The sequence below is a fragment of the Mustela nivalis genome (genome assembly GCF_964662115.1).
Source record: "Mustela nivalis genome assembly, contig: HAP1_SCAFFOLD_681, whole genome shotgun sequence".
Taxonomy (NCBI): Eukaryota; Metazoa; Chordata; class Mammalia; order Carnivora; family Mustelidae; genus Mustela; species Mustela nivalis.
Window position 1 is genome coordinate 233,428 of NW_028135982.1, and position 12,487 is coordinate 245,914.

The 12,487-nt window shown below is 43.1% G+C and overlaps 1 protein-coding gene and 1 long non-coding RNA gene across 3 annotated transcripts in view; both read right to left on the reverse strand.

Annotated features, from left to right (window-relative positions):
* Window positions 1–12,487, reverse strand: part of LOC309857380 (conserved oligomeric Golgi complex subunit 2-like) — a gene marked incomplete at its 5' end in the record, with an annotated part of 224,882 nt that overhangs the window by 196,110 nt on the left and 16,285 nt on the right. The gene's annotated exons all lie outside the window — the stretch shown is intronic.
* LOC309857382 overlaps window positions 51–12,487 on the reverse strand; it is a 28,644-nt gene continuing 16,207 nt past the window's right edge. For both annotated transcript variants that reach the window (XR_014307671.1, XR_014307672.1), the window contains exons 2-7: window positions 9,199–9,358; window positions 7,990–8,052; window positions 5,708–5,788; window positions 3,995–4,098; window positions 1,631–1,739; window positions 51–824 (exon numbers count right to left, since the gene is read on the reverse strand). This is a non-coding gene — a long non-coding RNA (uncharacterized lncRNA). The remainder of the gene's footprint in view (window positions 825–1,630; window positions 1,740–3,994; window positions 4,099–5,707; window positions 5,789–7,989; window positions 8,053–9,198; window positions 9,359–12,487) is intronic.

Below are 12,487 nucleotides of genomic sequence, written 5' to 3' on the forward strand. Positions count from 1 at the left end.
TGGTGCAGCCCATACTCCGGCCGCTCAGAGGCAGGACAAACTGACTTCCTGTATTTAACTGTATCCTTATAGGTCAAGAACACTGGGTAACCAAGTTCCGGACTTAAGGTACTACCCCGCTAACTCGCCCTTCAAAGCCCTTTATCTTTGAATATTCCCTCCCTCCCACCTTCCTAGCCTGGCAAACTCCCCCATGGTCTTCAAGACTTAAGCCACATCAATTCTGCGAAGACGCCTCCCCTCACAGACTTTCCCTGCACACAGAGCTGTCTTCCAGCTCCTCCAGTGGGCACGGGCACCTTGGTGGGGTCACGCTTTTCGGCAACTTCATTAACGTATAACTTATGGAAATAGAAATTGACCTAAAAATGTTCTGATCCGTACCTTCTTCCTAGGCAAGTCCCTCACCCCTACTAAATTAAGATGATCCCTGAGTTATGGCATCACTGGAAGAGAAAAGAGCGCATGCCTGATTCCTGCCATGCTGATGGGCTCCAAGCGGGACCAACCTTTTCTTACATCCAGAAGAGCAGGAACTAAGAGCATCTTCAAGGAAGAGCCCTGAGCTCTCTCGCACCCAGTCAAGAAACGAAGCCAGATTAGATGCTCTGTGTTTGTGGAATGAGGTGCATGGGGGCACAAACCTCATCCATGTACGGTTTCACCAGTACTTGACCAACTAACGCCTCTGCATCCCGTGTCTTGTCAAATGTAGCTTAAGTCCAGAGGCAGTGCCGTATGATGTCCACATTGGAAGTCTGAAGCCCTTCTAGCAACAGGCCTCCCAGGGACTGCTGCAGCATGGCTGTAATGTGGGCTATACACTGCAAGAACAGAGAGACCAGGAAAGAAGGTCCAGGCACAACAGTTTCTAAAAGCTCAAATATATGTGTATAATTTATATACATATGTGTTATATATATAAATCGAGCCTCTAATTCTACCAGAATATATGTAAGATTAAAATCCCAACATTTCCTAGAGAATAACAATGAATCTCTTCTCCCCATGATTGCTTTCTTTCTTTTTTAAAGGTTTTTATTTATTTATTTGTCGAGAGAGAGCACAAGCACATAAGGAGGCATAGGCAGAAAGAGAAGCAGGCTTCCTGCCAAGCAAGGAGCCCAAGGTGGGACTCGATCACAGGACCCTGGGATGATGTCCTAAGCCAGAGGCAGTGGCTTAACTGACCGAGCCACTGAGGCGTCCCCTCCGTATGATTTCTTTGAAAGTAAGTCGGCTTCATCAAAGTGAAGTTTAGACAATTACGGAACGACAAAAAGTTATTTGCCTCTTAAGCTACGGAGTAAATCTGACAAACGTGCATTTAAACCCAGTCAAGGTCTTTGGATAAATGAACTCTGACTATATCATATGATGTGTCAAGTTACATGAAATTCAGAATTAATTTTACTTGCATAGTTTGGAGACTACGCTTGTGTCTTTACACAAAATCTATCTAGTGTGACATAATGGAAGAAGGGTCCAAAGCAGGAGATACTGAAAAAAAAAATTCAAAGCTAGCTTCTAAATCCTGTAAAGTAGCAATTATCAGGGGCAATGCTAGGTCAAAGCAAAATCATCCAGGAAATTCGCAAACAGCAAATTGAAAATCGAAACCAACATTTACTGGTCTTACTTTGTCCAGAAGAGGCATGCCTTTGCTCTGAACAGCATGAAAATGTAACTGGTTAAATTCTGTGGCAATTCTCTCCAAAATCTCTCTAGTCCAGAGAGGGCTAGTAGAGACAATTAGAGAAGTGTAATTCCCAAAGTTAAAACCTGCCACCCCCACTGCCCCCCATGCCTTACAGCGCTCAGGCACTTGCACCTGCACGCCATCATTTTCAGGACAAACTGTCTGTGCAGCAGGCCCCAGGTGCGAGGGGTGAGGAGCGGGGAGATCATAGAAACCACCGACACAGCCTGGCCGGGGCCACAGGGACCAGGCAAGGGGATGGAACTATTTTAGGTCAGTGTGGGTACAACTGCATGTTTCCACCACGTTCCTCTGGCTCTCCCATTCGTGCCCTTCTTCTCCCTTCTTCTCCCATTCTCTAACCCCCTCCTCTCTCTTCCCTGTCCTACCGTTCATACGCGAATCCCTCTCTTCTCTGCCTGCCTCATTCTCCCTCCCAAGTACCTCCCCAGTACCAACTACTGCTGTCTCCTCAATCAGCTAAAACTGACCGCCTAGCAGCAACCTGGGAAATCGCTCAGAGCAGCGGACTCCAAGTTTACATTTACCCAATGGCAGAAAGAGCAAGCTCGGTGCTCTGGGAGCTGGTGAGAAATCACTCACAGTGCATCTGCCATCAAGTGGACTGGATACACTTCCCTCTTGCCCCCCACATTAGAAAGCGTCAACCCCATTCAAAAGGAAGCCGAACAGTGAAAAACAAAACAAAACAAAACAAAGGCCCCAAAGCCCCTGCTGGGCTCTATGAGGCATCCCACATCTGAGGATGGGCAGTCAGGTAGTGAGGAAACACACTGTAAGGAAACCCAAAAATGTCTGGAGACCTGCCACGGTGTGCCCCGTCCCAGAGCATCAGAACTGGTGTGGAGGGAAGGCAGGCGCTGGGCACGACCAATGCAGAAGCCTAATCCCAACCTCTAGTGACTGATCCCATGCGCATTTCCTATTTATCCTTATCTAGGCATTTCTGGGCCTAGCAGAGCATGAAGGATTTACCGTGCGCTGACGCTGCTCTGGCTTTCCTGACTCCAGAGCTCAGAGCTGCTCTTCTGGAGAAAAAAGTCCTCCAAGGTAATTCTGAGCAAGAAAGCACACAATGTCTGTTTATCAAGGACAGTGCTGCAAAGGGACAGGATTGTAGACACAGAGCTCACTGAGGTGTTTTTATCCGAGGAGCATAGCAGCAACAGCAAAGACGGGAAGAACACTGGAGGGCCAGCTCCCCAGGGGCTGAACGTGGACTTGGCTGGAGGGGCTGCAGGTGCTGCCAAGGGCCGCAGCAAAGCAGAGCCGCTGGAGACACACGGGCTGCAGAAGGGCCGCGTACAGACTGTCTGCTAAGTGTGGACAAACCGGGGCAGAAGCACGAGTGCAACGGGCTAGAGACACAAGCACAGTGGAGGCTGACCACTTAGTTGAATGCCTTGATGTGAAGGTCCTAGAGACCTAGAGACCTAGGACCAGAGAATCGCTTCCTTTGGGATGTGTCCGTTCTTAATCTCCATCATGAGACATGTGGAGCATATGGTCTCTCAACTTTCTTCCAAATCTAAAACCTTAATTCCTAAAATTTAGAAACCTAACTCCCCCTGCAGGGGGAGGGACTGTTCGCCTCACACAGCAGAGCACGCAGGGCACGCAGGGCACCAGGCGACCTTGACGCAGGCAGCCCAGCTGGTATGTGCAGAACCAGCCCGGGCTACTCCCACTGCACCACTGTGTGTCTCACGGTGCTGACAGGACCTAACTACTCATTTTCTGAGTCACTCATCTACCCTGGAGAATTGAAAATTCACACCAGGAAGGGAACAAGACAATCACAGTATAACAAAGAGAGCCATCATCTTTTTCCTATTTCATAAGCTTTTTCTTTCCTGTTTGTAAATTTCAACTGGATGTGCCCTATACTGTTTCATAATAATATAATGCTGGTGCAAAATACATCAATGGTAATACTCTGGGCATGTCTAGGAAAAAAAATGAGATGGATGAATGGTAGGTATGCCTTAAAGATCAACAGGACTTTGCTAGTCCTCAGGGAAGGTGGTTCCAAATATACTTTTCCACTGCAAGCATAATGACGTGTTGGAACTGTGGTTTATAACCAAAGGGTTTATAGGAACATGTTATAGATTTCACCATTTCATGCTCTCCACTCTCCTGGAGCTACATTCTAGCCACAAACCTGGATTTTCTTCTTGTTTAGAAATGAATTCTAACTAAGCCGTCCCCGCCTCATTAGACTGGATGTGAAGTATTAATTTATGTGCTACTTAGTTAAAAAAAAATGCTTACCTGCTTGCTTCTAGTGCAGAGGTTTCTTTAGAACTTTGTGAATTTAAGATTTTTTCAATCTTTTCAACTGATCAAGTAACTTGTATAAGCCTCAACACACACATCTATAAAAATAAAAATTAAGCACACAAAAAACGTCACCATCTTTACTCTTAATCATCTTTATTTCCCATGCTAAATGCAGGAAAATATAAGACCAAAAGTTAACTTCAAATATATAGGGCATGCTATATTTTGAATATTTCTATGAAACACAGAATTCTCAAGAATGCAAATCTTAGTTCTAGAATAAGCATACTTCCATATTCTATTGCAAGTTTATAGAGAAAAAAAAACCCTAGACTTTGCTTTCTCATATTCTATACTCTTATTTCTTCTTTTCCCCATCCTGAATCTTTCTATGGGCATTTCTTTCCTATTTTTTTTAAAAAGATTTGTTTATTTGAGAGAGAGAGAGTCTGCAAGTGCGCGTGCAGGGGAGGGGCAGAGGGAGAGAGAGAATCTCGAGTAGACATCCTGCTGAGCATAGAGCTCAATGTGAGGCTCAATCTCATGACCCTGAGATCATGACCTGATCCAAAAGCAAGAGTCGGACGTTTAACCAACTGAGCCACCAGGCGCCCCTCCATTTGTTTTCTTATGGCCCTTTATTCATGTTTTAACTTTGGCTTCCGATCGTACTGACCCTCTCAGTTTACATGTGCATATACCTATATGGCCAAGCACCAAATCATTAAAGACCTTTTACACTACAAATATTATCAAAGAGGTTGAGGGACATTATGAAAACTCTCATCCTTAAAGAACAAAAAAATACAAAGTCATCCATTCAATAAATAGTTACTGAACACCCCTGGGAGCTAGACATTCATTCCGACGGGGGTGGGGGAGGAGGGGGACACGAGAAAATAAAGCAAGAAATACACCCTGCTCTCATAAAGCTTACTGTTTTGTCTGGAAGCGCATGACAAGCATTCTTTGGACAAAAGCTGTGAGGAGATCCAGAGGCGAATTAAACAGAAGGTCCCTCAAACAGGCTTTCTCCCCACTGAGATTTTAACAAATATGCTAATAATACACATAGAAAACATAGTACAGAGCAGCAGGCGAGAGTCAGAAGCCCAGACTCCCAATGCCCGCTGTGCCCCTACATCGTTATGATCATGAATGACATCGGGGACACTTGAAACTGGAGATAGCACTAAGGGGCACACTCCCGGGGTGAGCCCTCAGATGTACAGAGCCATTGCCTGTCTCACACACCTGAAACTAAGCCAACACCGCATGCTAACTACTGGGAATCGAAAAAATTAAAGTGAACACCAGAACATAAAGAACACAGGATCAGAAAATAACAACAAACCTACGGCAGAATCCTGAGTTTGCTTTGGAAAGCCCACTTCTCCCCTAGTCTCTAATATAGGCCTATTTTCTTTACAGGGCCGCTGACAATTTATACAGTCGTTAACTGTCAAGCGCTGCACCGACAACAGCTATCACGGTTTCTTGTTCTGGAAAAAGTGGGTGATCTTGAGATTGTGTGGGTACCTCTGAAATTCTGTCTTCTTATTTCAGGTAGATATCGTGACGTAATGCATAAAATGCACATGCGTGAGAGCTTTGAAAAAAACCTGAATAGTGCTGACAAGTTCGTGGAGAAAAGAGGAGAGGGCTTCAACTGGCATGCAGCATAAGAAATCTACTGGAGGGTACCTTTTTCTTCCTTATGTCCTGTTGTTTACACATTAGTTCATCTACTGCCCGAATTCCTTCACTGACTGATGACCTGAGACTCTTTAAAAGAATAAAAAATAAAACGTATTACAGACATTGTTTTGTCACATTATCAAGTTCCTACATCTCATTCAATTCCACAGAACTTAATACCTGTGCACCAGTACTATGCAGATATTGACAAAAAAAATGATATACCAGACATAGTTACTGTTGAGGGGACTCATGATCTGGGGGCATAATGACACGAAGGCAGGGTCGCATGGCCAGAAGAAGAATGACACATATACAGTGAAAGTTATGGGGATGAGGGGGCTTAGAATGGAGAACAGATAATATGAAGCAAAGTACAAGAGAGTCTGGAAATGTGACGGGGCTCGAATCGGACTCTGAAAGCCATGTGTACACAGCTGCCGAGGTGGGGAGGGGATGGGGAGCAGATGTAAGTGCAGACATACTCAGGGGCAGGGTCAGACAGGCACACAGCCATGTGCACTGCAGGCTTCCTTCTGGAGAGAAGCAAAAATAGGAATGGAGGGCCAACTTCACTGAGATGAGGTCTTTAGATTCTGCATATTTTGGAGAACGAGAGAGTGTCAAAGCACTGATGCATGATGATGAAATGTGGGTATGGAAATACCAGGAATCAAGAATGAAGAACAGAAGACCAGAAAAAGGCAGAGCACAGAGGTAGAGAAACATGTCCAGAAGCTAATGAATAAAGAGATAATTAGGAATTAGGGCCAAAACAAAGGTTAACAGAAACAACTAGAATGAAGTAGGCATATCACAAAAATTCCACAGGAAGGTGAATTAATTCACTCCATCAACATTATGAAACACCTCCTGGACATCAGTATTGTGGCAGCCCACAGGGATGCAATGAAGACAGATATAGTCGTATCCCTCAGAGGTCTGAGAATCTCACAGAACAGCTTCAGAGTTGGGACCAGAAAGGCAGGTCAGGCCTGTGGCTGAGCAGGACCAAAGTGGCCATAAAAACAGGCCATGGAAAAGGGAGGGGATACGGTGATGGTAGGGGGTGAGGTGGGACGGGAGCCTGTGTGAGTAGAGCAAATATGCCTCCAGGGAGAGAAGAGTGGGAGGCCAAAGGAAGGCTAGGCTTGGCAAACAACACCACTATGAGGCCCCGGGAGGAAGAGGCACACCAAGGAGGCAGTGGGAGAGCCCCACAGCGGCTGGTGTGGAATCCAGCAGCGGACCACAAAAATCCCCTCCATTCCAAGGAAAAGAACCTTTAACAAGATTTTGTAAAATTCAAATGAGACATAAACCATGGAAAGTATTGGCTACCTCAAGGCACAACTCAAGATTTTTACCTGTTTCACAAAGTCTTTCCTGCCTGCCCCTCCCCTAGGCTTCTCAGCACTGATATTTCCATTACTCCGCATTTTTCTTGGTTCTAACCATGTACTGTGTCTTCCCTTAAATTATGTTCTCCTTATATTCTCTCTAGGATGCAGGCACTGTCTTAGGGGAGGGATGCACGAGGCCACTCAAGCTAGAAGAGACAGACAAGGAAGGATGGTGTCGTTTATGACAAGTTTATGACAGGGCATCAGAACGGACAGAGGCCATAAGTCAGGGCACCAGACACAGACGGGGGGGGCGGGGGGGGAGACAGGGCAGCACAGTTTTCTGTTAGAAGTGATGCCACAACTGCCCCTCCACTGTTCACCCAGGTGGAGTTCCTATTCCCAGTGGCTTAGAGGTGGGGAGTCCCATTCCCACAACAGAGATTTTTCTGAGAGAACATGCAAATGTAACATTTATTAAGTATTACATTTTATTTATATTATCCTTCAGTTCCATTAGGGATTACACAGTTTTTGTAGATCAGCCCAGGAACCTAACCACATGTAGATTACGTGGGGTGGGGGGGATATTTACAAGATTACTAACTGTTAAAATACAAGTCATTCGTAAGTTAGAAACCACTTACATATGACCAAAGTGGCATTAATAAGTTGAATTTGGAAATATGCTTCCTCTCCCCTGACATTTTAAGGTTGTCTACTCTGAGAATATGTCTTCTTCAAATCGAACATGTTTTTTTAGGTTTTTAGCATATGCAAAAACAAAATCATTTACAACTCTTCTGAAGGTGAATATTATAATCATGAACCGTTAAAATACAACCACCAGTACCACCAAACTAACAGATGAAAAGAATTCTTAGAGAAAAGCCGACGAGGACAACAGGCGTCACAGCAGACTGTTTTCATAAATTGGGGCCTTACCAGAACTTCTCGTAACTGTCCCAAAGGCACATAAAGTTCATTGAGGGCTTTGTCCATGCCAACCTAAAGGCAAAACCAGGTTGGCACAAACATATCACGATAAGGAGTAATAGTGACGTATCTATTTAACGATCAAAGCGGTACCAGATTTAAGTTATTTTTTTGGCACAACTGTATTTTGCTACATAACTAGCTAAACAACAGAAGTGTTATTTGGCCATTAATGTTGTTCATAGAATATGAAAAAAATCTGTTGAAATACATGGAACTATAAAAATAAGGGAAGTCATGAGAAACGAAAGTTTCCTTAAGAACAATTTGCCTTTAGATGACATTTTAAATGAACGTGAAAAATTTTCACAGAAGGTGAACAGTTCTCTGTCTGTAATTGATGATACTCAGCCAGGTGATGTAAAAGTCTGACGGGCTACGTCTCTCTTAAACATTATTATAAGCCTTGAGAAAAATAGAAATTAAACAGAAGTAAAATTTTCTAGGTTTTTAATCCTATTGGGATATTTATCTTAGTGGTATATTTCCCAAAAGCAAATGTGCATCATTAATTTTAATGCTTCTTGAAATTCCCACGGAGCTGCAACTTTCTGTGCTTCTCTGGACAAACAGATTTAAAACAAAATGAAGCATCAACAAGGAGACTTTTCTGCCAAGTAACAAAATTCAACATTTCTAAACAGCTTTTACAAACAATTGATAAGCTCACTGCAAATCATTCTTATATTTTTATAAAACCAAACTTTTTAAATATCAATATTGGCCAATGTTCCCTCAACCTAGCTCTGGCTAACAGATATACCTGGGAGTAAATTAAACATTGTAAGAGTGGTGGACATGTGCTCCTACAAATTAGTCTAAATCAAGGAAGACTTCAGGGTAATCACTTAGCAACTAATAAAACAACCCCTTGGGTATTATTATCCTTTACTTTTCACTGTTGACTAATGAATTTGAAACATAATCAAAGTAGAGCAACCTTAAATGAATAAAAACTAAAACAAACAAAAAAATGTATTCCAAAAAGTTTAGTTCTTTTATTAATGAAATTGGTAATTTCTTCAAGTTTCTGGTGGGGTTGGTGGGGTAATCAACTGAAAGGTTTCTAAAAACTCTGCCCTTTTATTAAATATGAAGGAGAGAGAAAATGTGTGTGTGTGTGTGTGTGTGTGTAGGACTTGTGAATTTCAGGTTTACCAAGTTTGTGGAAAGGTTGACAAAATCTGCATAATCCTTGTTGATGAGCTCGACCATGGCTGTTTTAAAAGTTTATAGTAGAGTTCAGATCTCCTCTTAGTTCCTCCAGCTGGACATGCTTCCTACAGTCAGACACAAAGTGATCGACGTCGAAATCTTCCTGAAAATCAAACCAGAAAGAAAAAATGATTGCACTGATACCACATTTTACATAGAAAAATAAGATCAGAGAAAGAATAAGAGGCCGTATTACTGCAGGGGAACACACACAGGGACATCATGGGGTCTGCTCACTTCCTAAGATTATGGGAAAGGGGGCCCCCTCACCAAGACCATTCTCTCCAGTTGCCTAACTCTACAGACATTTTATTTCTTTTAATTATACATTTCAAAGAGGCTCTTCTCAAAATAGAAACAGCTTTTTCTTCTTAATTTTAAAAGTAACAAATGTTCACTGTCAAACTTTCAACCAACCAAGAAATACTTATGTAAAAGAGAGAAAAAAAAATCACCCACTCTCTAATGCTCTGCAGTTAAGCACTGTTAATATTTATTTTTCTTCACTATTTAACACAGCGATTCACATCCTTCCAGACTTTGTTTTGGTCTTTCTCTTTACTTTTTTTTTTTAAGATTTTATTTATTTGAGAGAGAGAGAGATGGAGAGAACAAGTGGGAGGAGGGGCAGAGGGAGAAGCCGGCTCTCTGCTGAGCTGGGAGCCTGATGCCAGGGTTCATTCCAAGACCCTGAAATCAAGATCTCAACCGAAGGCAGACGCTTAACTGCCTGAGACACCCAGGTGCCCTACTCTTTCTCTTTAAAATATAAATTACTTTTGGGGTGCCTGGCTGGTTCAGTGGGTTAAGGCCTCTGTCGTTAGCTCAGGTCATGATCCCAGGGTTATGGGTTCAAGCCCCGCATTGGGCTTTCTGCTCAGCAGGGAGCCTGCTTCTCTGTCTCTCTCTCTGCCTGCCTCTCTGCCTACTTGTGATCTCTGTCTAATAAATAAATAATTTTTTAAAAAAATAAAATATCAATTACTTTTTAAAGAAACTGGCATATAATGGACACATGTTAGTTTCAGGCATACAACATAAAAATTCCATATTTTTATCTGTTGTGAAATGATCACCCTAAGACTAGTTAACATCCATCACCAAACATACACATTTTTTTCTTGTGCTAAGAACTCTTAAGCTTTAGCAACTTTAAATATATAATAATATACGGCACCTGGGTAGCTCAGTGAGTTAAGGCCTCTGCCTTCGGCTCAGGTCATGATTCCAGGGTCCTGGGATCGAGCCCCACATCAGGCTCTCTCCTCAGCAGGGAGCCTGTTTCCTCCTCTCTCTCTGCCTGCCTCTCTTCCTATTTGTGATCTCTGTCAAATAAATAAATAAAATCTTAAAAAAAAAATATATATATATATAATATACTATGCAGCCATCAAAAGAGATGAAATCTTGCCATGTGCAATGACGTGGATGGAACTAGAGGGTATGCTGAGTGAAATAATCAGAGAAAGACAATTATCATACAATCTCCCTTATATGAGGAATTTGAGAGGCAAAGTGGGGGGTGTGGGGGTAGGGAAGGAAAAATGAAACAAGATTGGATTTGGAGGGGGCCGCCTGGGTGGCTCAGTGGGTTAAAGCCTCTGCCTTCGGCTCAGGTCATGATCACAGGGTCCTGGAATTGAGCCCCACATCGGGCTCTCTGCTCAACAGGGATCCTGCTTCCTCCTCTCTCTCTCTGCCTGCCTCTCTGCCTATTTGTGATTTCTGTCTGTCCAATAAATAAATAAAAGCTTTAAAAAAAAGATTGGATTGGGAGGGAGAAAAACAATAAAAGACTCTTAATCTCACAAAACAAACTGAGGGTTGCTGGGGGGAGGGGTGTAGGGAGAGGGTGGTGGGGCTGTGGACATTGGGGAAGGTATGTACTATGGTGAGTGCTGGGAAGTGTGTAAGCCTGACAATTCACAGACCTGTAACCCTGGGGCTAATAATACATATTTCTAATAAAAAATAATAAAATTAATATACAATAATACACAGTATTATTTACTACAGTCACTATGATGTACATTACATCCCCAAGGCTTATCTTATTAACTGGAAGTTTATACCACTGGACCCCTTCATCTATTTCCTCCACAACCTCACCTCTGGCAACCACCAATCTGTTCTCTATGACTTCATTTTGTTTTGTTTTTTAGATTCCACATGTGAGGGAGATCATACAGTATTTCTCTTTCTCTGTCTGACTTATTTCACTCAGCACAATATCCTCAAGGTCCATCCATGTTGTTGCAAATGGCAAGACTTCCTTCTTTTTATGGCTGAGTAATATTCCATCGTATACACACACATTTTCTTTATCCATTCACCCCGTTGGTGGACACCTTACTTATTTCCAAGTCTTGGTTGTTGTAAATACTGTGATACTCACTACTGTGAGTGTGAGTCTTGCTGGCCGCTAGAGCCAGGTGATCTAGAGATATACCCTGGGTAGCAACTGCAAACCTCGGGGCATCATACGAGCATTCAAGCTCATTTCCAGGAGATAACAGAAAGCAGAAGTGAGGTAGAGGGACAGCGCAAAGATGGTACCCATCAGCTCCATCTTTGGAGAATACCTTACTAGGCTCCAAGATCCATGTTAAATTAGATGCCTGCCCCTCAGAGCTTTAAGATAAGCAAATGAGCCTCTTTCACAGAAATCTGAACCCATTTCAGTCTGCTGCTTCTGTGCTGAGTTCCAGTGTGGGTCAGTCTACTCACGCGACTGCTTTAGGAACTGTTTCTCAGTTTGCTATAGCCTTGTGGGTCTCATGGGTGCAAGCTCTGATGGCTTTCAAAGCTGGATGTTTTGGGGTCCTGTCTCTTAGATGTACGTCTTGGAAGTTGGGGTGCCAGAAGTGGGGCTCAAACCCTTTGCTCCTCAGGGAGAAGCCTGGGGTTTTGAGTATCCTCCAAATCCCAGGTCGCTGTACCAGGGGTGGGGTTTATGGCAAGACTGATTCTTACTTCAACATAGGTTTTTTTCCTTACTCACCTAATGTGTAGGAGTCACTCAGCTAGTTGTAGGGTTTTTTCCACAGGAAATCTTTCCATATGGAGCTATAGATTCAGTGTGTATTTCATAGAAGAGATGAGTTCAAGATCCTCCTATGCCACCATCTTAAATGGAAACCCCAGACCTTCTCTATGTATGTGTGTACACACACATATGTGTACACACACACACACACACACACACACACACACAAATATTCATGCTCTTCTA